General features: G+C 35.6%; 1 long non-coding RNA gene across 2 annotated transcripts; it reads right to left on the bottom strand.

The window, feature by feature from the left end:
• Window positions 1-14,631: 14,631 nt before the first annotated feature.
• On the bottom strand, window positions 14,632-26,864 carry LOC110874815. Of its 2 annotated transcripts, none has more exons than XR_002556241.1 (3): window positions 26,846-26,864; window positions 15,189-15,274; window positions 14,632-14,691 (listed from the first exon to the last, which is right to left on the bottom strand). It is a non-coding gene; the product is annotated as an uncharacterized LOC110874815 (long non-coding RNA). The 2 variants fall into 2 exon arrangements; XR_002556240.2 differs by lacking the exon at window positions 26,846-26,864 and adding an exon at window positions 16,745-16,899.
• Window positions 26,865-27,459: the final 595 nt, after the last annotated feature.

Here is a 27,459-nt window from a genome sequence, read left to right as displayed (position 1 = left end):
AAGTAAAAATGATAAACAAGAAAATGTTTTTGAAAAAAGTTGATCAAATTCTTGAAATGCCATGCAAAAACTGTTTAAAACCATGCATAGATTGTCTTGAAAAAGACAAACAATTTCAAGAGTTGAAAAAGTTTAACAACAAATTAAAATTTGATTTTAATGATGTTAAAGAAGCTTATGACACTCTGTCACGATAAATTAAAGCAATTCACACTGAGAGTAAAGAAAATGATAAAATTGTTAATCTGCTCAAAGCTACGGTCATGGACAAGCAAATGTCGATTAACATTCATCTGGACAAAATCGCATCTCTAAAGAAGTAACTTGAACTAATGCGCATTGAGACAGAAAGAGTGGACAAAAAGTTGATCAGTTATCTTTCATCTTCATATGTGATTGATCAGATAGTTCCTCAACAAGCTGATTTCAAAAATGTTCCACCCCCAATGTGGAATCATTATACTCAGAGATATCCAGAAGGGGTGGAGAAGGCACTGAATCTCAAATTGAGAACATAAGAGAATGAGTTACCAGAAAACATAGACGTTACATTTTCTCCGTCTAACACCGACAACGAGTCACAACTGGTTAAAACAGTTGTAGACCAAGTGTTGGATGAAGAAAGTGATAACACTGAATTCGAAACGGTTAAAACTGATTTTGAGAATTCCAGTTCAGATTCTAAAGATGACGGAAACTTTCTTGATAAGTTTATTCCAAAGTCAGATAAAGTTTTGGATGACGATTCGATCATTGTGGTTTACACTATGTAGGATCATTTGCACGACCAAATGAGTCGATCAGAAGAGATCTCGTCCAATACGAGAGGCGGAAACAAACGTATCGGAGTTATTTCAGTTGGTTTGCACATAGAATCACTTTAAACTGTCTCTGTATTGATATCAGATCGTTTTACAATGCTGGAGACACTTTGGCAGAGCTTCGCTACCGGAATCGAATCCTTACAAATGAAATGGCAAGGCACATATTTATAGGCATCTTCAATTCGCACGGAATGGCTCAAACGAAATGGCCAATTCATTTCATACGAAATGGATTCCTCATTTCGTGCGAAATGAACCTTTCCATTTCGTGCAAAATGGCCCATCTTACATGTTTTCTTAGTTTTCTCGAATATCGTGCCCTGATCTATCTAGACTAATTCAAGACTCGATACAAGATGAAGTCGACAGACATATGCACCAACAGACTCTCCCTTGGATGTTGACGAAGTCTTCAATGTCGAGTCTTCAAAGTCTTCAGTTTTTATCAGTCTTTTCGCTCCCTCCAAAGTATCTGACAATGTAAAGCATCCTCAATCTCTTGCTCTTCTCTTTATCAACTAATCTCCCCTTTGGATGTTGATCTATCATCTCCATAGACTCAGAATCACAACCAGGCTTTTGAGCTTTCTAATTCTCTTAATCAGATCTCTTGATTCCTTAAGTTCTTCAGCATCAGCAACTGGCGTGGACACAGTTCCAGGATCAGAATCTGGCTCTATGCATCTACAGACTCCCCCTATCGATAAGCTGGGATCGCAGTCTGGAATAGCTCTTGTTTCAAGAACATGATCTGGCCCACACTCTGCTTAGGTTTAGACGCGGGGAACTGCACAAATCTCTACCTCATAATAAATTTCACAAATTTAAAAAGTTTGACAAATTTATTCTTTGCTTACCACTTGTAGAAACACAATCAAACATCATTTGTTATAATATGATATTTCACAAATTATCTTAAACTCTATCTTTCAGCTTTCATCACAAACAAACTTTCCCAACCCACTGTTGTTCATCATGATTAGCACTCGGAATTTTGAAAATCAGCTTTCCAACATCAGTTGTCGAACATCTTTCTGTATTTTTTCAAAATTTTATGCTAAAACACACTGAAAATCTTTTTGGATTTTTAATCTTAGAGAAATGCAATAAAGAAATATTTTCAAACAATATTTTTGTGAGTTTGTGTGAGAGGATCATATCAGCTTATGAGACAAATCACAAATACCGTTAAGCTTTAATCATTTTAAGTTCTAAACAATTCACTTAGATTGTCAGTATACTGATCCACTTAAATTTTCACACAAAGTTCAACTGTTTCAAGATACGAGATTAATGTTTTAAGCACTTAAACTTATTCGCGTGTCCCATCTCAGAATATACTCCCGTATCCAGACTCCTATATTCAGTCTTACAGGTGAATGTATTCTAATGATATCTGTAAACGGGTAATGCGAGACCATGAGAGCTCAGGTTAGAACTTCCGTTCAGACAAAGAGGTGATGGCTCGACTTTAGGTGTGTCCCGTTAGAGGATCTTTTCTTCAACAGCACATGATTAGCATTTTTCAATGTTTCATCATTTTTTGTACTGAGGGTGGGCTTTAAGATTAAAGCAATGCAAAGTATTATATGAGGACTAGGCTATTGCTTTCGCAAAATCAGAAGTCCAGGTATAATACCCCAGATATTATCACGTACAAAGACCTAATATGTCAGAAATAGAAAGTCTTTCAAACAAGATTTCAGGGGTTACCTATATATCCGAGAGATGTTCCCCACGAAATAAGTAAGCTTTTTGAAATTTATGTTTATATCTCGAAAACAATCTGCTAAATGTATAAAAACCTACTGACACATACGCAGTGAGATTGTCTATCACGTTTGACTTTCCAGTTCTTTAGCGTGTTGTGATAGTCCTCTGATGTACTATCATTTCCTCTTTTAACAATAAAACTCGTTTTTGAATTTTTCAATGTTTTTGGCTTTTTTCAAATTTTATCATGTTTTTGGCTTTTTCAAATTTTCTAATGTTTTTGGATTTTTCAAAATTTTCTAATGTTTTTGGATTTTCTGAAATTTCTTACTCCCCCTAAAATTCAAAACCAATTAAAAAAATAAAAAAAAAAATTGTACAAGTAAAGTGACAACTGTTGTGAATTGCTTCAATTTTCCATTCACTAGGCATAAACAATCAGAACTCCCCATGACAACAAACTATTTTCCCATTGTGATTTCAAAACACTTAAGTTTGTTTTAATCAAAATGGTTTTTCCGGAAAATAAGTTTGTTTAATTTTTCACAAACCACTTGTAAGATAGGGGTTTTGTTCATCACTTTCTTCCTTCAACCACTTGTAGAAACTTTTACTAGTATAGAAGTGAAATCAAGTTCAAATTAATGACCTTGACTAACCACTTGTAGGTTCCCATCAACAAACACCACTTGTAAATCAAAATATGACAATTTTAATTTTATCACTTGTAGGTCGAAATATCACAAATGTGAATTTCTCAAGAAAGATGCTGATTCCTGCTCCACGATTACCAACTTGGGAGCTCCGGCAAGTCCAGAGTTTAGTCATGATAGGTACTATCCCAGTTGCTAACCTAGGATGACCCATCTCCATCTGGTTTCTTTGTTTTCTTTTCATAAAATTCCTTTACCCCTTTGACCTTCCCGTCAATCATTTTTCCAAAAACGTTTTGAACTGTGGGGTTAAAAGATTTTTCAACATCAAATTCTTTCTTTTCAGAAAAGAATAGATTTGAAATTCCAACTTTTCCAATTTTTGATTTTAAATTTTCAGCCCGCAATGGTGGAAAATTTTCATCATCCAGTGGCGGTACTGAATTTTCACTTTTCAATTCAACTTATGGCTCCTCTGACTTTGACGAGTCAGATTCATCGCCAGAAAATAGCTCCTCTGATTTTAACGAATCAGAATCATTGCTAGAACTATCATCAGATTTCTTAACAACCCACTTTTTGTTGTTAATCTTTGCTTTTCTTTTATAAAAACTCTTTGAACACTCACCAACCTCAAACTTTGAATTTTTGAAAACTTTAAATTGTTTGGTTGGTGATTCATTCTCAACCATCTTTTATTTCATTTGAAGAGACACTTCCTGTTTTGTTTGAATTGCTATAGAACAGTTCCTGGCAATATGACCAATTGTTTTGCATTGAAAACAGGTTCTCTTCTCTTTCTTCTTTTGAGCAACTTCCTTCCTCATCCCCTCTTGCTTCTTTGCAAGGAATTTTTTGTTTGTTTACTTCCTGAACAATTGCTACTTTTCTTCTTCAGATGATGTTCCTGAAACAAAAACAGTTTTTGGTTTATAAACTTTTCCGTTTTTATGATTTTTTGTGGAATAAAACCTAATCCCTTCTTTTTGAAATTACCGTGATGGTTTGGTTTCTTTTGAAAACCAGAACCAGAACTGTAACCCTTTTTCTTGTTTGACCTTTGTTGATCTCTTGAGATGTACTTTTTAGGTTTTTCAGAAAGATTTACATCTTTTATTTCAGAAATATTAATTTCTGTTAGTTTGAAAATCTTTTTAATCATTTCAGTTTTAACACCCCTTATTGGAAATTCTTCATCAGAATACAATTTGTCAAAATCATTCAACGTATATGCTACTTTGAATGTTTCGTCATTCAAATTAGATTTTGATAACAAAAATTCTTTATTGTAAACCCGTTTGTCCTTTTTAACTGTTGGACTTGAATGGTCGGACTCAGACTTTGACTCTGATTTTGACTCCTCCGTTTCATCTTTGTCCAACACCTGATCGATAACTTTCTTAATTATGTCGGACTCATGATCAGTGTCGGATGATGTGAACGTGACATCAATGTTGTCTGGCAAATTATCTGAAAACTCAGATTCCCACTGTAAGTTGGTTGCCTTTTTGACTCTTTCTGAATTAGGATTTCGTGGAGAATATCCATTTTCAAGCGGGGATGGACATTTGTTGTACTGACACTTTGTTTCTTACCAGAAATCTTCACTTCAGTATCTTCTTTTGTTTCAAACTTCTTCACTTCAGATGTTTCTTCTTCAAATGCCTTCATGCCTTCAACTGTGGGGTAAATCCTGTCAATTACATAAGAAGCACATGAGTAACTTCTCAATAATCTCTCAACCCTTTCAGTCTCTATTCTCTGGGGTTCCAACTTTTGTTCCAGTTCAGCACATTTATCAATGTAATGATTGAGGCCTAACTAATTCGACATGAACGCCCCTTGAAGTGTTTTCAAAGCAGTTACTTGTTCACTACTTGATTCATTGTATTGATTCATAGCTTTGTTCAGAACATCATACGATTCTTTCAACCTGTTCATGTTGTGAATCAACTCGCTGTTTTGTTTTTTCAAAGTTTCACAATTTTCACAGATTTCAGGTGTCTTTTCTGCAACAGCTTCCTCATCAACCTTGAAAGCTGGAACTTCTTTAACCTTTATCACTCGGACTTCTTCATCATCATGTTTACCTTTCATTCTTTATGCATCTCTTTCGGCTAGAAATTTTAAGTGCTCTTTCCTTTTTTCTGCCCAATAATCATCATCACTATCATCTTGTTTTTTAACCTCCTTCTTTTTTGCCATTCGAGCCTTTTCAGCATCTCTCTCAGCTAGATATTTTAAATGTTCTTTCATACTATTTGCCCAATAATCATCATCATTATCTTCAATAACTTGAGCAACAAAAGCTTTATCCTTTAATAATTCTTTATCTGGACAATAACTATCCCAGCTAAAACCTTTTGGCAATCTCTCATCATCTTGATCTATCAGACATGCTTGACTATCAGCTGAAATATATTTGTCCCAACTGAATCCTTTTGACGATCTTTCCTCATTTTGATTCACCATACAAGCTCTCTTGGATGACTCTTCTATCGCCTTCTTAGCATGTGCAGTTTGTGGTTCTTGTTGTTGATACGGTTGTTGAGCAACTTGATGATAAATTGCTTTCTGATAGTAATCATTGTTTCCAAACGGATTTTGAGCTCCACTTGCTTCGCGGTTTGTGCATTCTCTCTTGAAATGCCCTTTTTCCCTGCACCAAAAACAAGTAACTTTAGATTTATCAAATCCTAAAGTAGAAACATTAGCATCACGGAAATCATCTCTTCCCATAATCTGTTTAAATTTTTCAGCTCTTCTCAAAACACTAGCCAAATACCACTTTATATCCATCAACTCCATCTCCTCAGCATCAATCTGATCGTAATCCTCTTTTTTCAACATTGGATTTCCGATCCTTCCTGCAACTAGACTCCCATAGGACTCTAACACAGTCACCAACAAAGACATATGACTTTTGGCTACTTCTTCAGAGTAATTTTGATCATTCTCAAGATTTAACGCAATGTTGCATTGTAGCACTTTTCCATTCTTGGTTGCTGAAAAATTTGGATCACATGATGGATATGAAGAAAATCCCGTTTTACTACTTGATCCTTGAGATGATTCACCAGAAGCACTTTTTGCATTGAAAGTTGTTTCAATCTGTGGTGAAATGTTGGTCTTATCACTAGTACCTCCTTTGTAATACAGACCAATGTCTTGTTCACCATCATAGTCCTTCATTCTTGCTATCTTTCGTTGTTCCATCTCTTGAGCTTCGAGTTGTTCAATAAATGTGCTCAGCGTTAGATTGTCAAATTCAGGTTTGTTTTTCAACATCATCAGATACGTGCCCCAGACAACTTGTGGCAACGCATCGACCAACTTTTCAATCCATTCTTCATTTTCTTTATTGATATTCAATCTCTTCATGTTCATCACCAAATTGCAATATCTTTCAATGATCTGTTTGGTGCTTTCAGTTTTTAATCTATGGAATAGATCAAATTCTTTCTTCAAAAGCGACATTTTGTTCTTGATCGTCTCTTTACTCCCAACAAACTTCGATTTCAGTTCTTTCCATATTGAATGTGAACTTCCGTTGTGTTGTAGTAAAATCAAGATTTCTTCTTTGATAGCTTGCTGCAAGAGACTAACCATCATCTTTTCACTTTTGTAATTCTTTTTCTCATCAGCACTCAGATCTTTAATTTCAACCTTCTCTCCACTGTCCTTAACTGGTCTAACATATCGATATTCAATACATTCCCATGCATCTAGGTAATATGCTTGAACCCAGTTTTCAAAACGTTCTGCCCATCCACTATACTCTTCAATACTCATGAGCTTAGGCGGTTTTTGCATGGTACCCGTTTCATTTTCTAGCAACGTACTCTGAGTCACATTCATCGGAGAAGCAAAGGCATTGTAGAACTCGTTCTCCATGATTCAGTATATGAAGGTTCACAAACTCAGACTTTTCAAACGAAATGGATCAACTTTCAAACAAATTGTCCTGTTCACACGAAATGGAATCTTTCACACGAAATGACCACTTCAAATGAAATGAACCATGTTTTCCACTTCGTGCGAAATGAAATAATGTTTCAAGTGAAATGGATGATTTCGTACGGAATGGATGATTTTGTACGAAATGGCACACTTTCAAGCGAAATGGATACAGTTTCAAACGAAATGCCCCTTGAAGCGAAATGAAGGCCTGTTTCGTGCGAAATGAAGGCAAGTTCAAATGACCTGATATCCCATTTTGTGCGAAATGATGATGAAGTCATGTTTTTGGAAAGTTTTTTCTAAAATTGATCAAGTTTTAAGCCGAATTAAGGTCTGGTTCTTTCAAGGGTTTGCTAAAACAGTGTTTCGCACGTTATATGTGAAAATCAAGCCATTTTAACCGTGAACCTGATATCCCATTTCATGCGAAATGATGATGACGTCATGTTTTCGGAAAGTTTTTTCTAAAATTGATCAAGTTTTAAGCCGAGTTAAGGTCTGATTCTTTCAAGGGTTTGTTAAAACAGTGTTTCGCACGTTATATGTGAAAATCAAGCCATTTTAACCATGAAAACTTGTTTAATTTTGAAAAATGTGTAAAAGAAGGTGTAGAAATCAGAATTTTTAGCTGAAATGGTAAGAACTCTTCCTCCTGAGCTCTGATACCACTTGTAGGATCGTTTGCACGACCAAATGTGTCGATCAGAAGAGATCTCGTCCAATACGAGAGGCGGAAACAAACGTATCAGAGTTATTTCAGCTGGTTTGCACGTAGAATCACTTTAAACTGTCTCTGTATTGATATCAGATCGTTGTACAATGCTGGAGACACTTCGGCAGAGCTTCGCTACTGGAATCGAATCCTTACAAATGAAATGGCAAGGCACATATTTATAGGCATCTTCAATTCACACGGAATAGCTCAAACAAAATGGCCAATCCATTTCGTACGAAATGGAGTCCTCATTTCGTGCGAAATGACCCATCTTACATGTTTTCTTAGTATTCTCGAATATCGTGCCCTGATCTATCTAGACTAATACAAGACTCGATACAAGACGAAGTCGACAGACATATGCACCAACACACTATGACCGGAACTGACAAACTGTATACTGATTTTGAGTATCCAATTCAGAATGCGAATCTGGAAAATGTTGAAAAAGTTTTCAAACTCGTGGAAATTGATATCTCGGAAGTTAACAACATTTCGTTTCTTTCAAAACGAAAAAATCTTTTGTTAAACAACAACCGACAAACAACCCGGGAAAGAAAAATGAATGGGTGGGTAACAATGGTAATAACAAGAGACATGGTAATAATTACAAAAAGAAAGGTGTTGGTTTTGAGATGAAAATGGCTAAGAAAGAAGTTAAGCCAAAAGAAAATTTGAGTGAAGTGTTTGTGGCTGGTAATAATACAGAATCGAAAAGGATTATATCTTTAGTAAGCAAGCAATTGACGATTTTATTGCGGCCAAAACGATAAGAGATGAGACCAACAGATCCACTTTTTTTTAATATGAAAAAAGAATCTGTTATCGATGCAATGAAATCGGTCACATGGCCAAACAATGTGTCAAACAGATGATAAAACCAGTTTTCCATAAACCAAAACCAAAAATTTCAAAGGATGTTAAGGGAAAATCACCTATGGTATCCCCCGTGCGTATTCTTAAACGCGGTGAATCATTGAACTCAGAGGACAAACCAAAATCAACTTTTGAAATTGGTGAATCTTCAAAATCACAAAAGACTTCAAAGGTTTATTCTAAAACAAAGACTTCCCAAAATCAATCATGGGTGGAGAAACCTAAACGTTTTTTTGAAGAAAATAAAATGGAAAAAGTTTTAAAATCTGATCCGAAAATCTTTGCAACCAATGATGAGAAAATTTAGTTTGAGTTAGAAAAGTTGATTAAAGAACTTCCACCTATCAAGGAAGGAGTTCCAAAATCAAAACCAGAAAATGATGTTCCAAATGTTGTTTTTAACATTCCAAAAGTTGACATAGTAGCTCATGATATTGTCTTTGGTACTATAGCAATGTTGAAAAATCTTGGGTATCGTTGTTAAAGTAAATGTCTTTTGATGTGTGCAGGGGCTTCCAAGGTCTATCATTTCTAAATGGATAATGGATAGCGGCGCCTCGTGGCACATGACAAGGATGTTAGCACTGCTATACGACGTCAAATCAATCAATGGAGGTTATGTCGGGTTTGCTGGAACTCAAGGTGGAAGAATTGTTGGAGAAGGAATACTCACTAACGGGGTCGTATCATTCGACAAAGTGAATTACATTACTGAGTTAGAAAACAATCTGTTGAGCATTTCTCAGATTTGTGACAAGTCATTTACTGTTCATTTTACAAAAGATGAATGTCTGATTCTTAAGCCAGGGTTTAAGATACCGGAAGAAATGGTGTTGATGCGCGCTCCTCGTGAAAACGATCTTCTATATACTAGACATGAGCGTTGCAACAACGACAGATAAAAAGGCACAATGTTTTGTGAGTAAAACGAAGGCAACTGAAAAAGAATCCATCATGTGGCATCGTAAAATGGGGCATATTCATGTGAGAAAGATGAACTTTTTAGTTCATAATGATCTTGTTGAAGGTGTTAATTTGAAAAGCTTCTATCTTAACGATGACTGTATTGAATGCAAGAAAGGGAAGCAGACGAAGAAATCGCACCCGAAAAAGCTCTTGAACTCCATCAGATTACCGCTAGAAAGACTCCATATGGATCTTTTTGGACCGGTAAATGTGAAAAGCATAAGCGGAGATCTATATTGTTTAGTTGTTACTGACGACTTTACAAGATTTTCTTGGGTGTTATTTCTAGAGAAAAAAGAGGAAACGTTTGATTCTTTGATGAAGCTATTCAGAAAGATGGAGAATGTATACAAACTGTCGATCAGACGTATTCGAAGCGACAATGGCACGAAATTCAAAAACAACCGTATGCTCGAATTCTGCAACGATAAGGGTATTCTTCATGAATTCAGCGCACCGTATACTCCTCAACAAAACGGTGTCGCAGAACGGAAAAATCGTACGTTGATCGAAACGGCTCGTACCATGTTAGCAGATTCGAAATTACCGGTATATTTTTGGAGTGAAGCGGTCGCTACAGCATGTTACGCGCTCAATCGGGTTCTTACGGAGAAGAAGTTCAAGAAAACTTGTTTTGAATTACTTCATCTTTACAAACCGAATCTTAAATACTTAGAACCATTTGGATCACCATGCACATTCATTGATCCAGACGGTAAATTTGGTGCAAAAGCTAATGAAGGTTTTTTTGTAGGTTACGCTAGTCCGTTGAAGAGAGTTTTTGTTCCGAGTTTGGGGAAGATTATACAAGTTCAACACGTTGACTGTCAAAGGTTTACTGCTCCGAGTCAACTTCCCGGAAACAGGTTGCTATTTGATTACGAAAATCTCTGGGAGTCATTCTATTTGCCGACAGAGCCGAATGAGGAGGAACTGGCATTCTTATACCAACAACAACAGTCTCTTTCACAAGAACAAGTGCCGAGACCATTGGTAGTTTCTCCGCCCACCGTGGGTTCAAATGATCATGAGGCTGGTCCAAGTGGAACTTTACATATACCCCAGAAGAAACAACTCCAATATTTGACCAATCTGACGACTCAGAATCGGAAACCGATCCGATTTATGACGAGGAACTAAATATTGAGACTTCAAATGCTGTTGATCACACGGGTGATCAGAATATAACAAATTTGCAATCAGAAGTGAGCGTACCAGATACAGTCATGCCAAGAACATTATCTTACCATCCGTCAGAGCAAATCATTGGTGACCTTTAAAGCAGCGTGAAAACCCGTGAACAAATAAACAAAGGGCTTACATGTTTTTACTCTTCTGTAGCACCTTTACAAGTAGACTTCTCATTAAAATGTTTTATCTCGCAGGTAGAGCCAAAAACATATAAAGAAGCATTGACCGAAGAAATTGGGTAAATGCAATGCAAGAGGAGTTACAACAGTTTGAAAAGCTTGGAGTGTGGAGGTTGGTTGATCTCCCAGAAGATCAGAAATTGATCAAGACCAAGTGGGTCTTCAAATGTAAGCGAGAGCCTGGTACGAGACGCTTTCCCAGCATCTGCTGACCGACGGGTTCACCAGAGGGACTGTCGATAGTACCCTGTTCACTAAAGAGGTTGCAGAACATCTACTTATCGTGCAGATATACGTGGATGATATAATTTTCGGATCATCGAATGAAGAGTTGTGTAAAGAATTTGAGAAGGTCATGAAAAGGAAGTTTGAAATGAGTTCAATGGGGGAGATGAAGTACTTCCTAGGGCTTCAAGTTGAACAACTGCCCGATGGAATCTTCATACACCAGACCAAATATGTGAATGATGTGTTGGACAAATTCAATATGTCCGAATCATCTTCCACATCAACCTCCTGGCTAAAAATCTTGGCATCTGTCCAGATGAAAATGGTGAGAAAGTGGATGAAACGCAATATCGGTCAATCATAGGATCGCTAATGTATCTGACAGCATCACGACCGGACATCATGTATCCAACTTGCCTCTGCGCCTGTTACTAGTCAAGTCCGAGACAATCACACATGACAATAGTGAAGAGAATCTTACGGTATCTCAAAGGTTGCCCAAGCACCGGCTTGTGGTATCATCGATCCGGTGACTTTTCTCTAACTGGATATTCTAACTCTGACTTCGGGTGCTGTAAGTTAAACGCTAAGTCCACAACTATTGGTTGCCAGTTCTTCGGAGCTCGGCTAATCACCTGGCAGTGTAAGAAACAAACTACAGTCGCTCTCTCGACTTGTGAGGCTGAATACGTTTCGGCTTCCAGTTGTTGCTCCCAGATTCTCTGGATTCAACAAAAAAAGAGGGACTATGGTTTGCAATTCTTAGACACACCAATTTTTGTGGACAATGAGGCAGCCATTAATATCACTAAAAATCCGGTACAACACTCTAAAACAAAACATATTGAAATTCGACATCATTTTATTCGTGATTGCTATGAGAAAAAATTGATTCCAATTGATTATATAGACAAGAGCTGATTTTTACACAAAACCCTTTGATAAAACAAGATTTAATTACCTTTTAAAATTGAATGGGTTAAAGAATTTGTTTTCTGGGAGGGTGGTTGAGTGTGTGGCCGAGGAGGAAGGCGAGCAGAAGTGATCTGCGTCTAGTTGTCATGTTTTTCTATACAGTTTTCTTTACTGCGTTTGATAAAACCAAAAACACAAAAATATGTTTTTGATTTTAGGGGGAGAAAGTTTATAGAAAATACAAAAACATGATAAAATTTTATAAATACAAAAACATTGGAAAAGTCAAAATGAGTTTTGTTGTGAAATAGAGGAAATGATAGTACATCAGTGGACTATCACAACATGCTAAAGAAATAGAAAGTCAAAATGATTTTAAACAAGTCTCACTGATGATGTGCCAGTAGACTTCACACGACTAGTAGATTGTTTTTGAGATATAAACCTAAATTTCAATACTTGCTTATCTCATGGGGAACATCTCTCGGATATATGGGTAACCCCCGAAATCTTGTTTGAGAGATTGCCTGATTCTGAGATACTAGGTCTTTATACTGTTTGATATCTGGGGTATTATACCTGGTCTTCTGATATTGCGGAAGCAATGGCCTAGACCTAGTATAATACTTTATGCGCTTTGAAAGCTCACCCTCTGCATAAAAATTAATAAAATATCGAAAGATACGAATCAATTGCAGTTGAAGAAAAGATTCCCTAAAGGGAACACACCTAAAGTCGAGCCTTCATCTCTTTGACTGAACGATAGTTCATACCTGAGCTCTCAAGGTCTCGCACTAACCCGAATACAAATATCAGATTTGTATACTCACCTGTAAGATTGAATCTAGGGAATTTTGATACAGGAGTATATTCTGAGGTGGGACACGCGAATAAGTTTAAGTCATTAAAACACTAATCCGTATCTCAAATCAATCGAAACTTGTGTAGAAGTTTAAGTGGACAACAATACTGACAATCAGAAGTGAATTTGTTTAACATTTAAAGTTAAATCAAGATCAACGGTGTTAGTGATAAGTCTCAAAAACTGATACGATCCTCTTACACAAACTCACAAAAAGATGTCTGTAAATATGTTTGTACAGTTTTCTGTTTTTTAAATCTAAAAAGATTTCCTGTTTGTTTAGCAAAATGTTGAAAAATCCAAAAAGATTTGATGTTTCATCTTATTTTCGACAACAGACGTTGGGGATCTGATGATCAAAGTCTCACAGTGCTAAACATGTTGGATCATTTGGGTTGGATAAGAAAAATTTGAAAAAATGTTGGTAATTGCTCAAAATGTATCAAAGTTCATTAATTTGAACTTAATTTGTTTCAAAATGTCAGCGAGATCAGAATTTGGTCAGCCAAGGTCATTAACTTGGACTTGGCAGGCTAAACAGTTGACCAGGGTCATTAACTTGGACTTGGTTAACTGAGTGTGTTGGTAAATAGTTAAAAAATAAAAATAAAAAATTCAAAAGTTTGAAGAAATAGAGCTTGCGAAAGTTAGAGCAAGACGTAAAGCTGAAACAGAAGCTGGAATGAAAGATAAGGGTAAAGGTGTTCCAGTCAAAGCTGAGGTTCAAGTGACGGAAAGGGAAATTGTTGTGTCAGAGCTGACAAAAGTTCTAGATCCTTGTCCAATAACTTCAATATGTGGTTATCAAGATGGAGAGAGATTGAAAGAGAAGAGTTTCTGAAAGCTAAGAAGGAGAGAGAAGAGCGTGAAGAAAAAGACAGGATTGCTAGAGCAACATGTGTGCAAAGGCTAGCTAAGGAAGAGAAGAGAGCTGCTAAGGAAAATGAAAAGCTAAGGAAAGCGTTATTGAAAAAGCCGAAGCAAAGAGAAGAGTTTTTCAAGCCTTTGTGAAGAAAGTTTTGAAGACAGGCTGACTGAAGACTGCGGCAATATCCAAGGGGGAGTTTGTTGATGCATAATGTCTATCGCCTGCGCCATCAGTCTATGTCGTGCCATGTATATGTATTAGATTGAAAAATGTTAAGTTTATGTGTTTTTGGCCAGTTCGCATGACCTGGAAAGGTCAGGTCGCACAAAGTGGTTTGTCCCAACTCGTGCGAACTGGAATGTTATTTCGTGCGAACTGGGAGGCCTATATATAGGTCAGTAGTGTTTTTCATTTCAGAACTTTCTGGAGAATTGTGTAACGAAGTGCTGACGGATTCTCTCTGTACCAAAATGTTTTATATGAATGAAGAACATGTTTAAAGAGACTTTCTACTCTTCTACTCCTATTCTAACACTGATTGACGGTTTCTAGTCTGTTTCCGCCTTTCTAGTAACAAGATTTGACTCAGATTGACTCGTATTGGACGAATCCTCGATCCTACAACTACAACATAATAATGCGTACCTGGCCCGGTCGACATATAGACCCGTTTCATTTTTATACCTTGCTTTTATTAGCCGCTACTTTATAGCGACACAATTATCCACTTCCGGTTCACTCCTGGGAACATACGACTTAACAACCAACTTTAGTCAATATTGTCAAATGGTGTTATCACCACCATTTGACCCGTTTGGCCTATATAACCAAACATTCGCATTTGTTTCAAAGCATGGTTTTTAACTACCCATTTCGGAATTTACCACAAAATTTTCTTTTTCTTACATATTTAACCAATTTCGGCTTACGCCGTGGTATCCATTTAATCTCAACTTACATTTAGTCATCACGTGACTAAATTACCCTTTTTACCCTTTTTTCCCATTTCTAGTTACGCTATTAGGTAACTTTAAGAAAACTTATAGATTCTTAGTCAATTCATGACTAAATTACCATTTTGCCTCTTTTTACCATTAACCATGGTTTTGATCGTTTTTATTCGTTCCGACTCATTTCGGTTCGTGTAGGAACCCATTTTTTTTAAACATAATCCACTGTCATATTTATCACCTATAAAATAAACATGTACACTTAAATTGGGTGTAAGCTTTACTTACCTTGCATCCTTGCGAGCTTCATACTTGAACTTGTATCCATTTGACCCGTTCATTTCCAAGCTCCTACCTAGCTTGTCAGAGTCAAACTACCATATCATATCCACAAGATAATTAGATTAGTCAACCATTAACAACACCGTCACACCTTATGGATTCACACACTTATTCATCAAAGTATGCTATTTATTCAACAACTATTTTTTTTCCATAATTCTTTCCATTCACTAACCGTTTGACCCGTTAGTCAAGTTACTTATACAAACTAGTTAGTAAGTGATTTTGAACACTTTAAGAATGTCACATAAAGTGTTATTTGTTCCTAACAATAAATACTTCATGACTAAACAAGTATATGCAATCATATGTCTTTTTCCGGATTAATAATAACATTATTAATGTGCAGCGATTTTCTATTCAGCTGCTGTAATCGACCATTATGACCCATTTAAAGTTCAAACTAGATTAACATGTTCAAAAATGGATCGTAGAAAACTTCAATACCTTCGCAAGCATATAAGGTACACCTTCTAACGAATTTTCTGTGATCTTATATGATTTTTATAAAATCAGCACAACAACTATATTTTCATTTTTCAATCAGCTTTTAAGTTTTCTGAACAATAGTTTTAATTCACATTTTTGACCTATTTAACAACCACATTTGTTTCTTATGATTGAAAATAGTAAAAATTTACTCCGTAAGTTTTCCGAAAAGGTATAGAACACCCAAATCGGATAAACGGTTGATTTTATATGATTTTTTTAAGATTAGTCAAAATCCATATAAAAAGCTACGAAAATCATGTTTAGGGTCCTTTCAAATTCGACCCAAACCATCAAATGCAACCCATTTCCATGACTATAACCCTTATTAAACTCTTGGTAATGGTTAGAAACCTATAACGCAGTGATTGTAGGCTAAGAGATGTCAAAAACATCATCTATTTCAAGAAGTCATCATATGAATCTTAATTTTACCATCTTCTTAACTTCATCTTTGTCAAATTAAGAAATAGAACTAAAATTAACATATGTTCAAGTTCTATTTGGTGATTCTCATACACCATCATATTTAAAACCCCTACTATTCCATATCACACGAAATTAGTCAATTTATCTAATTACATGTTTCTTTCATAATTTCAACATATAAACATTCGTTTAGGCATTTTAACAAGCATCTAGTGGGCATGATTTCTATACCTCTTATTTAGTTCATGGCTAATCTTTTTAACCAAGTTTCAATCATTAAATCAAACCCTTATTTCTAGCATTCATAAACAATACCAAGACTTGTATCATAACATCAATTCTACACTATTTCAACATTGAAATTCAGTGTTCATCACATAATTACAACACCCACTTAACGCATGTATGGGTAATTATCAATTTCATAATTTTCATCACTAATTCAACAAGTTATTGACTAGGGTTTCTCCTAGACATGTTTTCATTACTAATTTCATCTAAATATCAATCAATCAAGTTCAGATTTTGATTTCTCATGTTCATCAAAATTCTAAGATGTAACCAAAAGATGAAATTTAACATACCTTGTGATCCCTTCACTTAGGTGGTCACTAAAATAAGCTTGGATTTCGATTTGGGACTGATTTGGCCTTCCAATTGCTTGATTTTTGGCTAGTTAGGGTTTGGTTGAAGGAAGCTTGTTCGCCCCCTGTGTTGTCTACGACCAGAACACACACCAAGTGTGTGTTTTGGGTTTTTAATTTTTGTTTTAATAATAATTATTTTCTCACTTAACCCTTTTAGTCCCTCTAGTTTCTAAAATTTATAAAAAGGTTACTATATCAAGTTCCTTCATTATTTTAAAACACTTAACTAACTAGGTTGATATTCCTAGTTACTTAGTAGGTCACAGGAGTTATAACCCGTTTTATTTTAAGTCCCGTTAACTCGGGCTTCTTATAAACTTACTTTTTTTAAAGCATTTATTCTTGTTTTAGTTAATGTTAGGGTTATTTGTTTAAATCCTAATATTCATCTGGTTAATTTTAACATTAACGGTATTTTACCCGTTCATTAATATTTTAATATTAACGTGGTTTGACTATCAAATATGCTTTCGGGGTGTTACAAGTCTACCCTCCTTAAAGAGGTTTCGTCCCCGAAACCTTATTTACGTAGTTCATTGGTTTAATCAAACGAACCAAGTTTCATTTTCAAGGCACCCGTTTCTTTCGGTCGAAAGTTCTCATTTATTTTGATGCATATGTCTTTCATGTGTGAGGCCTAGTGGGCCGTTATTTCAGCTTGTATCCGTTATCTTTGTTGATTATTTACTTTGGCGGTTAGACTTATTAGTCACCGGTTACCTTATACCCCATCACCTGGGTATACCATATTGCCATCTCCGGCCTTATACGTGTTTACTTGTATTTAAGAATTTATGTCTGAGGATTTTTTCCTTTCCATTATTATTTGATGCGGGGAATCATAACTAGTTCCTACGCTTAACCCAAATGACCCGTAGATTCTTTCATTTAGCCTCGTAGGCTATTTATTTAGATTTTCACTTTTTTACCTTTTTTAAGGTGAGACCCCGACAATTCGTTTCTTTCTATTTGTGACCCGAAGGTCTTTTTGGTCCCATAGACCTTAACCTTACTTATAATCCCATAGGTTATGATGATCCCGTAGATCATCTTTTATTCGAGTCTTTATTCAACCATATATATATCTATGGCGTCAAGATATCCTTTTTATGTTTAGAATCATTTATTTTTGCTTTTGTATTTCATTTGACCTTGACCATAGTCTAAGGCTACATTTGTTTTCTTTCGAATTATCTTTCTGACTTTATGACTTCTAACGTCATTTACACGTCGGTTTGTCCTACACTTACCGTTACCCGGTTCTTACCTATACTTCTTTACGACCCATCACATAGGTTCATTAATATTTCGCGCTTCCATCATTCGGTTTGCGCTTACTTGTACTACCAAGTTTTTATACTTTATTTATCCCATTTGACTTATTCGTGTGAGATTTCATCACTTATGAATGTCAAATTCATTCTTTATTCGACCTGTTCAACTTTAAAATAGTTGAACATTGTTATCAAAATTTATGTTTGCAATTTCTCATCGTCTTTTAGTCATGACTCATGATCCGAGTCTTTTTACTTTCTATTTCGCGTTCCCGTCCCTTGGTTTACGCATACTTTCAAAATCCTACCCATCTATTGGGTATTTTACCGAAGTCACTATCAAGGCAACCATCCCGGTATGTATTAAGACTTCGTTTTAATTTATTTGGTTGTCTTAGCGAAATTCATCACTTTTATTCAATCAAGTTCTTTATTCTTTATTTAATTCGTCTGACTTGCCCCTGTGAATTTCATCACTTGCGACAGTCAAACTTTTATCCCCATGCCTTAGCATTCCTATTAGTCGGTTTGTATTTTCATTTTCTTTGGTCCTTGTCCTTTCTCTCGGGCTCGTTATTCTAACTTAATACGCTTCCGTCATCCGACTTGCGTTTACGTTTATTATCAAACATTTTGCTTATTTTATTCATTTGGGTACTTTTTTTTAAATTGTCCCATTCACCCCGTCCTTATTACATCGGACGTAAATGTGTCCATCATATGAAGTTCATGGTATTATGTGTTCACTACTTACTTGGCCAGAGTAAGCGGTCAATACATGACACGCATGACCTTTTTATAATTTTCACATCACGCCCTATGTAAGTAAAGCCTCTATTTATTTCTATATCTTTGATTTCATTCCGTATAATTTTATTTAATTACTAAACGACAATCATTAGTTTTACTTGTTTTGCTCTTTAACATATAGAATGTTTTCTTTGTTTTTTATCAAACTATTATGTAATCACATTCGTTAATGTGATCGCTACTTTTCTCAATAGTATAATATTGAGAATTATTGTAGGATCGTTGTTGAACCCGAATGAGTCAATCCGAAGAGTTGTTTATCCAATTCAGAGGTGGAATCAATGAATTAGACACTCAAACTAATTATAATGCTTTCTTTTATTGATCTAACAACATTTACAACCTGAAAGCAAATTGGCAGCACTTCGTTACAATTTTCAGAACCGTTACCAAATAAACATCAAGTGCAATATTTATAGGTGAAAGTTCGCTTATTTGGACTGTTCATATAAGCGAAACTGTTGTTATGGTTTCGCTTATATGGCATGTCCATATAAGCGGAACCTCATGCTTAAACATCTAATTTCGTTTCTCGAACCTCGTGCACCGGATATCCTATCCTATCCTATTACATGATAAAAAACGAAGTCAATAGACGTAATGCACTAACAGACTCCCCCTCGGATATTGACGAAGTCTTCAGTGACCATTCTTTGTTATGCCACCTCTTCGGTCTTGATCATCTTGCCATCTTAATCAAATTGTAACAACGTAAGCATCCATCATTCTTTCTCTTTGAACAGCTTCTAACTTTGACTCTTTTACCAGAATCTCATTACTGACTATATCATCAACAGCTTTATCATCAGCAGGCTCCCCCTCTCATCAAGCTTCCGTGCTTTTAGGGATCGACACCTAGTTTTTTAGCTACAAGCTCTTCCTCACTTTCAGCTTGTCTTCAGACTCCCCCTTAGACTCTGCTTCCGGGATCGTAATCTGGTATCTTTCTTATCCTGTAATTACTCAAACACCAAATAAGTATCAACATTTTAAAACCAACAAATAAATTCTCTAAACCACTCCCCCTATCAACAAACTTTATAGATATGGCAGCGTTAAAGAATCCAACTCCCTCGCAGTTTATCATCCAAGTTCAAGTTAATGACCTTGGAGATATCACAAACTGTTTTTGAAAATTTTTGATTTTAAATCAAGTATCAAATTAATGAACTTGTTTTATTTTCAGAAACACAATCAGCTTACTTAGATTTTGAAACTCAGCATTTCAGATATCGGTTGTCGAAAATAAAGCAGAAATCAAAATCTTTTTGTATTTTCTGAAAATATAAAGCAGTAGGAAATATATACAAACATATTTACAGACAATATTTTTGTTTGAGTATGCGTCAGAGGATCATATCAGATTTTGACAAGTTACAAGTACCGTTGAGCTTAGTTACACGTTAAGAATTAAACAATTCACTTAGATTGTCGATATACTGATCCACTTAAATTTTCATACAAATTTCAACTAATTCAGGATGCGAATTAGATGTTTTAAGAACTTAACTCATTCATGTGTCCCACCTCTTGAATATACTCCCGTATCCAGAATCTCAATATTCAGTCTTACAGGTGAGTATACTACAATGATATCTGTACACAAATTAGGTATGCGAGGGCCGAGGGATCTCAGGTCGATACTTCCGTATGCGCAGAGAGATAACAGCTTCGACTTTTCAGTATGTCCCCTTTAGAGGATCTTTTAGTTACAACAGCAGCGACTATCAATTTTATTGTTTCATCTGCATGCTGAGGGTTTATGCTGTGTTTCAAGCATTTGGTGAAAGTATTATCCAAGGACTAGACGACATCATTGAGTATACAAACCTAGTATACCAGAATACGAGACCTTTCAAACGAGATTTCAGGGGTTACCTATATATCCAAGTAGTGTTCCCTGCGAAATAAGCAAGTGTTTGAATTTAGGTTTATATCCCGAAAAAGTTTACTAAGTGTATAAAAACCTATCGACATATCATCAGTGAGACTGTTTAACGCTATTAATTCTTTACAATTCTTTAGCATACCGTAACTGTCTACTGATGTACTATCATTTCCTCTTTTTACGCAAAACTCAAATTTTTTTAATTTTATCATGTTTTTGGCTTTTCAAATTTTCTAATGTTTTTGTATTTTCTGACAATTTCTCCCCCTAAAATGCAAAACCATTAAAAGAAATTTGACAAATCGATACTAATAGCTTTGTCTCGCCATCCATTTTCTGTTAATCATGTACTGAATTACACTAAAAGCAGTAATTACCACCATGATTTACAACACATTGATTTTTACAGTTTGAAAACCATTTTTCAATCTGATGAATGTAATCATGTTCGTTCAGCCGTGAGGGTTTCGGCGTATTCAAGTAACATTTATTCTAGCACAAACTAAAACAAAACATATTTTTGGTTTTTACTTTTTCAAATTTTTAGGCTTTTGATAAAATTGTTTATTTATGTACAAACAACACAAACGAAACTCCCTGTTCAACCAAACCAGGGTACTGGAACCTCCTCATGTGCCAGGTTGCTCCAACTATCATTCTCACAATCTTCAATTCCGTTGAGCACCTGCACATTGCAACAATTTGATTATTTGAACAATTTAGCCCAGGTCTGGTGAACCTTAGGCATTTCAACACAATAATTTTCATTCAATTTTGGAAAATCTTTGTCATTTAAAACTTTTTCAGCTTTGATCTCAATTTTTTCATCTTTTACCGACGTCACTTGTTTTTTAGCACTCCACACTTGATCTTTCGGAGTACCCCTTTTGTAAAAGTTTGTTCCTTTTTGACCCTTTTGATTTTGAACAACATTTTTAGGTTTCCAAAACTCTTGAGGTTTTGTCATATCAACAGATGTTCTCCAACTTTGTATCGTTCTCAATCTGGGTGTATGAGAATTCCAGGTCTGTCTCGAATCAACTTTTTCAGATTTGATTTCCAGTTTTGATTTGAAGCAAACTTGTTCGTATTGAATCGCCAAGTTTGTTTCGAATCAAATCTGGTTGACCGTGGTTTCACATTCTCAGATTTCAGTTTTTCAACATCAACAGGCTTTGGATTTGGACACTTTCGTGCAACATGTCCAATTTGGTCACATTTAAAACACACTTTCTTTGAAACATCCTTAGCCTGTTGTTTTTTCTTTTTCATAGCATCAAACTCCTCATTAGACTGTTGTCCAAATTTGAGTTTTTCTTCTTCTTTCAAGCTTTTCCCTTGAACAAAATTTATCTTTTGTTGCCAATTTTGTTGTTTACTTTGATTCCAATTTTGTTTCCTTTTATAACCCAAACCAGCCTTCATGTTTTTCTTCTTAGAACCAGGTTTGTTATAAAAAGATTTATGACTTTTACCAGCAAACTTTGGAATCTCAGACTTTTCAATCTCGACCATTTTGAAAACTTTATCAACCTTTTCAGAAATCACATTCTGAATCGGGAATACAATATCTAAGAATAATTTGTCCGATCCAATCATGGTATAAACCAATCCCTTTGAATCATCATTCAAATTTTTCTCGAATTTTGTGTTTTTCAGATAACAATCATAAAGATTTCCTTCATCTTCATCCTGTGATTCAGACTTACCTTTAGTAGACTCATCTTTCAAAACACTATCAACCACCTTACTTACCACCTCTGAATCATCAGCATCATCAGATTTGGTGTAAGTCACATCGATACTTTCAGGTAATTGGTCAGCTATGTTCAAACCTTTTGCCACCTTTTCTTCATCATAAAAAAGTATAATTGTTTCTCAATGGTGGTGGTACCTGATGAAATTCTGAACCAATACCCTTTTTTCCAATTATCATTATCTTTGTCATCTGGTGTGATGTTGAAAATGCGTTCGAGAATGTACGAAGAATTATGATAACTTTGAAGTTTTGTAACAATCTTTTCTTTTTCAGCCAAGACTTGTTTAAGATTAGCAATTTCATCAACACACTTGTTCAATTCAATTTGCTTATCTTTAAACTTTCTTTCATACATTTCTTTTGTTGTTAAAGTTTCAGACAGTCTTTGATCAAAACTTTTGCCTTGGCTTTTCAAAGTATCATAAGCTTCTTGTACTCTCTGACTCGACCATTTTAAAGAATCATATTGTTTTTGTAACTCTAAAAACTTAGATTCTTTCTCAACACAATCAACACATTTTGCGGCACATCTTTCTTTCAAAATCTTATGTTCTTCTTCAAGATCATGACATTTTTGTGTTAGCTTTTCAACTTTTAATTTTAAAGTTTCTTCTGTTTCAATTCTTTCTTTACATTTCATTTTTAAAACATTTTCAAGTTTATTCATTTCATTATCTTTTGATTTTATCAGTTCATCTTTATCAATACAAGCTCTACATGTTTCCATGCATTTCTTGCATTGTTCAATTGATTTTAAGATTTTAGAATCAGAATTTACCTCAGCGATTAACACCTTGGCGTGCTCAGCTGCCTCTGTCTGTTTCATCTCTTATATCTTCTCGTTATCAGCACTATCATCACTGACAATCTTCATCTTCTCAATCTTTTCTTCAATCTCTTTCAGCACCAGTTCTTCTTTCTTCTTCTGTTCTCCCTCAGCTTTTTGATCTTCTTCAACAGCAAGCTTTGCAACAATCTTTACTTCTTCAATCATCTTTTTCAATTCTTCTTCTTTTCTCTTCTTCATTTCTACCATCTTCGGTAGACTTGCTTCAAAAACCTCTCTTATCTTCTTCTCCAGATCAGGCAGATAACTTTTATCAGAAAGCCTTCTTGTGTTGAAAGTACGCTCACTTGGAAACAGATTGGTTACAGCATCAAAATCCACTTTTGACGGATCAACTACTGGATTACCCTTGTGGATCCATGTAACACTTTAACTCTTCATTCCATCTCTTGGCTCTTTGTGCTTCTTGAAATGGTTCATTCAACTTGCTAATCTCCCATCTCGCACTGTCTCTTCGCCACCAGGTATCATGATCATCATTTGCAACAAATGCATATCCAACTGCATCTTTTTCCGGTAGAACCTCTTTGCTCCAATCATACCCTTCATCATCATATATAACTGCAAGAGCCCTTGATTTTTCTTCCGGCTGTTTCAATCTTGGTGGTTCAGACTTGTTCTGATGGTAAATCGCTTTCTTGTAATAATCTTCGTTGAACGGGTTCTCAGAATCATCAGCAGCATACGCATTTCTGCACTCGCGCTTGAAGTGACCTTTTTGTTTGCATTTGAAGCATGTCACTTTGGATTTATCAAATCCCAGTTTGGTAGTTGGTCCACCAATTGACTTTCTCCCTGTGATCTCCATGAACCTCTGTGCTCGACGAACCGCACTGGCCATGCACCATCTTATGTCCATTAATTCCATCTCCTCAGGGTCTAATTGATCATAATCTTCTTTCGTCAAATTGGTATTGCCAATCTTCCCTGCAACGAGGCATTCATATGATTCAAGTACAGATGCCAAGAAAACCATCTGTTGTTTCGCCGATTCTTCGCTGAAGTTCTGCCCATTCTTCAAATCAACTGCGATATTACACTGGAATAGATTCTTTGAAGCTGATTGGTCTGAGGTGTTTGAAGAAGATCCAATGTGAAAACCACTGTGAAGACTTTCATTGTTCACTGAGCTTGAACTTTCTTCAAAAAATGTTGTTTTTGGAGATCCAGCCTGTGGTATATTTCCTCTGTAGTAAAGCTCCACATTCTGCTGATAAGCTGGACTGTTGAATTTAGATCTTTTTAACTCCAATTCATGGCTTTCAAGCCTTTCAATCAGCAAATCCACTTTTAAATCATCTGGCTTGATTGTATTTTTCAGCATTAGAGCGAAGTATTTCCACTCTTGATCATTTGGCAATGAATCAAACAATTTATCCACCATCTCTTGTTCAGAGTATTTAATTTTATATCTGGCCAGCTCCATTTTCAGATGTCCAAATCTCTCGATCATTTTACAAACAGATTCATTTTTCATACAACTGAATACATCAAATTCTTTACGCAACAATTTCTTTTTATTTTTGACAATTTCATTACTACCAACACACTTTTTCTCTAACGCTTCCCACAATATCTTTGAAGTTTTTTCTTGTTCAAGTAACGAAATAATATCCTCTCTCACTGACTGTTTGATCAATGTTATCATTCTATATTCAGCCACAACATTTTTTATATCTTTTTCAGTAAAATCTTTTTCATCTATTAACTCTCCTCCTTCTTTCTCTGGTGCTTTATATTCACTCACTAATTTTAACCAGCTTTCAGGAGCAAAAGCTTTTACCCAACCTTCAAATCTTTTTTTCCACCAGTTATAGTCTTCAACTTTCATTAGCTTTGGTGGCTTCTGCTGACTTCCATACATATTCTCAAACTTCAAATTCTCCGAAATCTCTCTTGAATATTCTTTCAACTCAGATCTTCTATCTGTCGATTCGGAAGTGAATGCGTTATAAAATGTGTTGTAGAACTCTTCACCGTTGTTTGACATCTTTAATCACCTGAAAGCAAACAAACAAACTTAATCAGTTTAAACAATATCAAGAAATCTGAAATTCACTGACACTCGATTGTCGTGAAATAATCTTGACACGATAAAGTTCACTTTCAAATGAAATATGACACACGGGCGAAATCAGATCGAACGTATAAGCGAAAACTCAAGTTGACTAATAAGCGAAACTTGCTGATGTCCAGATAAGCGAAAGCATGTAGTGACAAATAAGCGGAACTGATTGGATCCATAAGCGAACACTGTTTTGATCAAATAAGCGAAACTAGAATGATCACAAATGCGAGACTGCTGAAATGTGCTTGAAGCGAAACTGTGATGTCGTCCGAATAAGCAAAACTGTTAAAGCGGAACCTTAGATGCTCAATGAAGCGAAACCTAATAAGCGAAATTCCAAAACGGTTTCTTGAAGTGGAACCTTCAATTGTTCGTTCAAGCGAAAGTAACAGTTCAAACAAGCGAAACTAATGACCTTTGAAGCGAAACCTTGATAAATGATGACACTAAAGCGAAACTATCAAGGTGATTTGGAGCGAAACTAATGTATTTCAAGCGGAACTATGTGCCACACAAGCGGAACCCTATGAACTTTTGTTCACTGAAGCGGAACTATATGTTTCTATGAGCGAAACCACATCTTGTTCGAATAAGCGGAATCACATTCGAATGTCATTTTGTCCATTTTTAATCCGAATTTCAGCTTCAAACTTTCAAGGGTTTGTTATTATCCACTAATACACATTCTGTGAAAAATTTGGCCGTTTTTAACCGTGGAAACTTGTCCAGATTGAAAAAGGTGTAGAAGATAGAAAACAGATCCAATTTGAGCTAAACTCTTCTTCCTGTGCTCTGATACCACTTGTAGGATCGTTGTTGAACCCGAATGAGTCAATCCGAAGAGTTGTTTATCCAATTCAGAGGCGGAATCATTGAATTAGACACTCAAACTAATTATAATGCTTTCTTTTATTGATCTAACAACGTTTACAACCTGAAAGCAAATTGGCAGCACTTCGTTACAATTTTCAGAACCGTTACCAAATAAACATCAAGTGCACTATTTATAGGTGAAAGGTTTCGCTTATATGGCATGTCCGTATAAGCGGAACCTCATGCTTAAACATCTAATTTCGTTTCTCGAACCTCGTGCACCGGATATCCTATCCTATCCTATTACATGATACAACACGAAGTCAATAGACGTAATGCACTAACAATTATTCACTTGGATAATTACTCCCATCCAAGTTTCCACATAAACTAACTCTATTATTGTCTCGTTATTCACAATCATGAATAACACATGTTTCTATTTGATTTTTCTTGGAAACATCATTCTAAATAGATATCCTATTCGGTTTTTCCAAGTTTTATCCTACATATGCAACCGTCATTCTCTACGTGTTTGTTGCATATTACTATTTGTGCGATTAAATGTAAAACGTGCACCTGGTAATGCTTGCCCCGATAGGCTTTCCTTGCCGTTAACCTTGTTCGCGATTGTTACGCGACTTTTGTCCTTGGCGAGCATGCTCTGCTTGTCATACTCGGACCGTTTCTCCGTCATATCCAAAATTTGTTACACTCTCGCCATCCTCAGATGTGAGTATCCTTCAAGTAAAACATTTACAAGGATTAGTAATGTCGACTTCAATAAATGCCCGTATCATAATACAAGGCTTTTCTACTAAACCATTACTATATACATCTACTTACCGGATTTGCGATCAAGCCTCGAACCGAACACTTTATTCTTTTAACCTTGAGCTCTTATTACCAACTTGTAACACCCTTAATATTATTTAACGGTTTTCGTATAATTTGCGAAAATAAACATGTGATTATGAGCACATATATATTACAAAATTAGGGTTTATTAAAACTTTTACAATTTACAGTTTAGAACAACATAGCGTAATTGAATTCGTCGTTTAAAAGCTACAACGACGCGACTTGCGGAAGCTTCTTTTTCACGTGTTCGGTTCCTTTTCGTCTCTTGATCTTCATCCGGGTACTCTTGATATTCACCTATGATCTAAACAGACATAAAAGTTAGTTTTGAT

The sequence above is a fragment of the Helianthus annuus genome, chromosome 6, assembly GCF_002127325.2.
Source record: "Helianthus annuus cultivar XRQ/B chromosome 6, HanXRQr2.0-SUNRISE, whole genome shotgun sequence".
NCBI lineage: Eukaryota > Viridiplantae > Streptophyta > Magnoliopsida > Asterales > Asteraceae > Helianthus > Helianthus annuus.
Note: the sequence above shows the minus strand (reverse complement) of the source record. Positions and strands in the feature narration are given on the sequence as shown.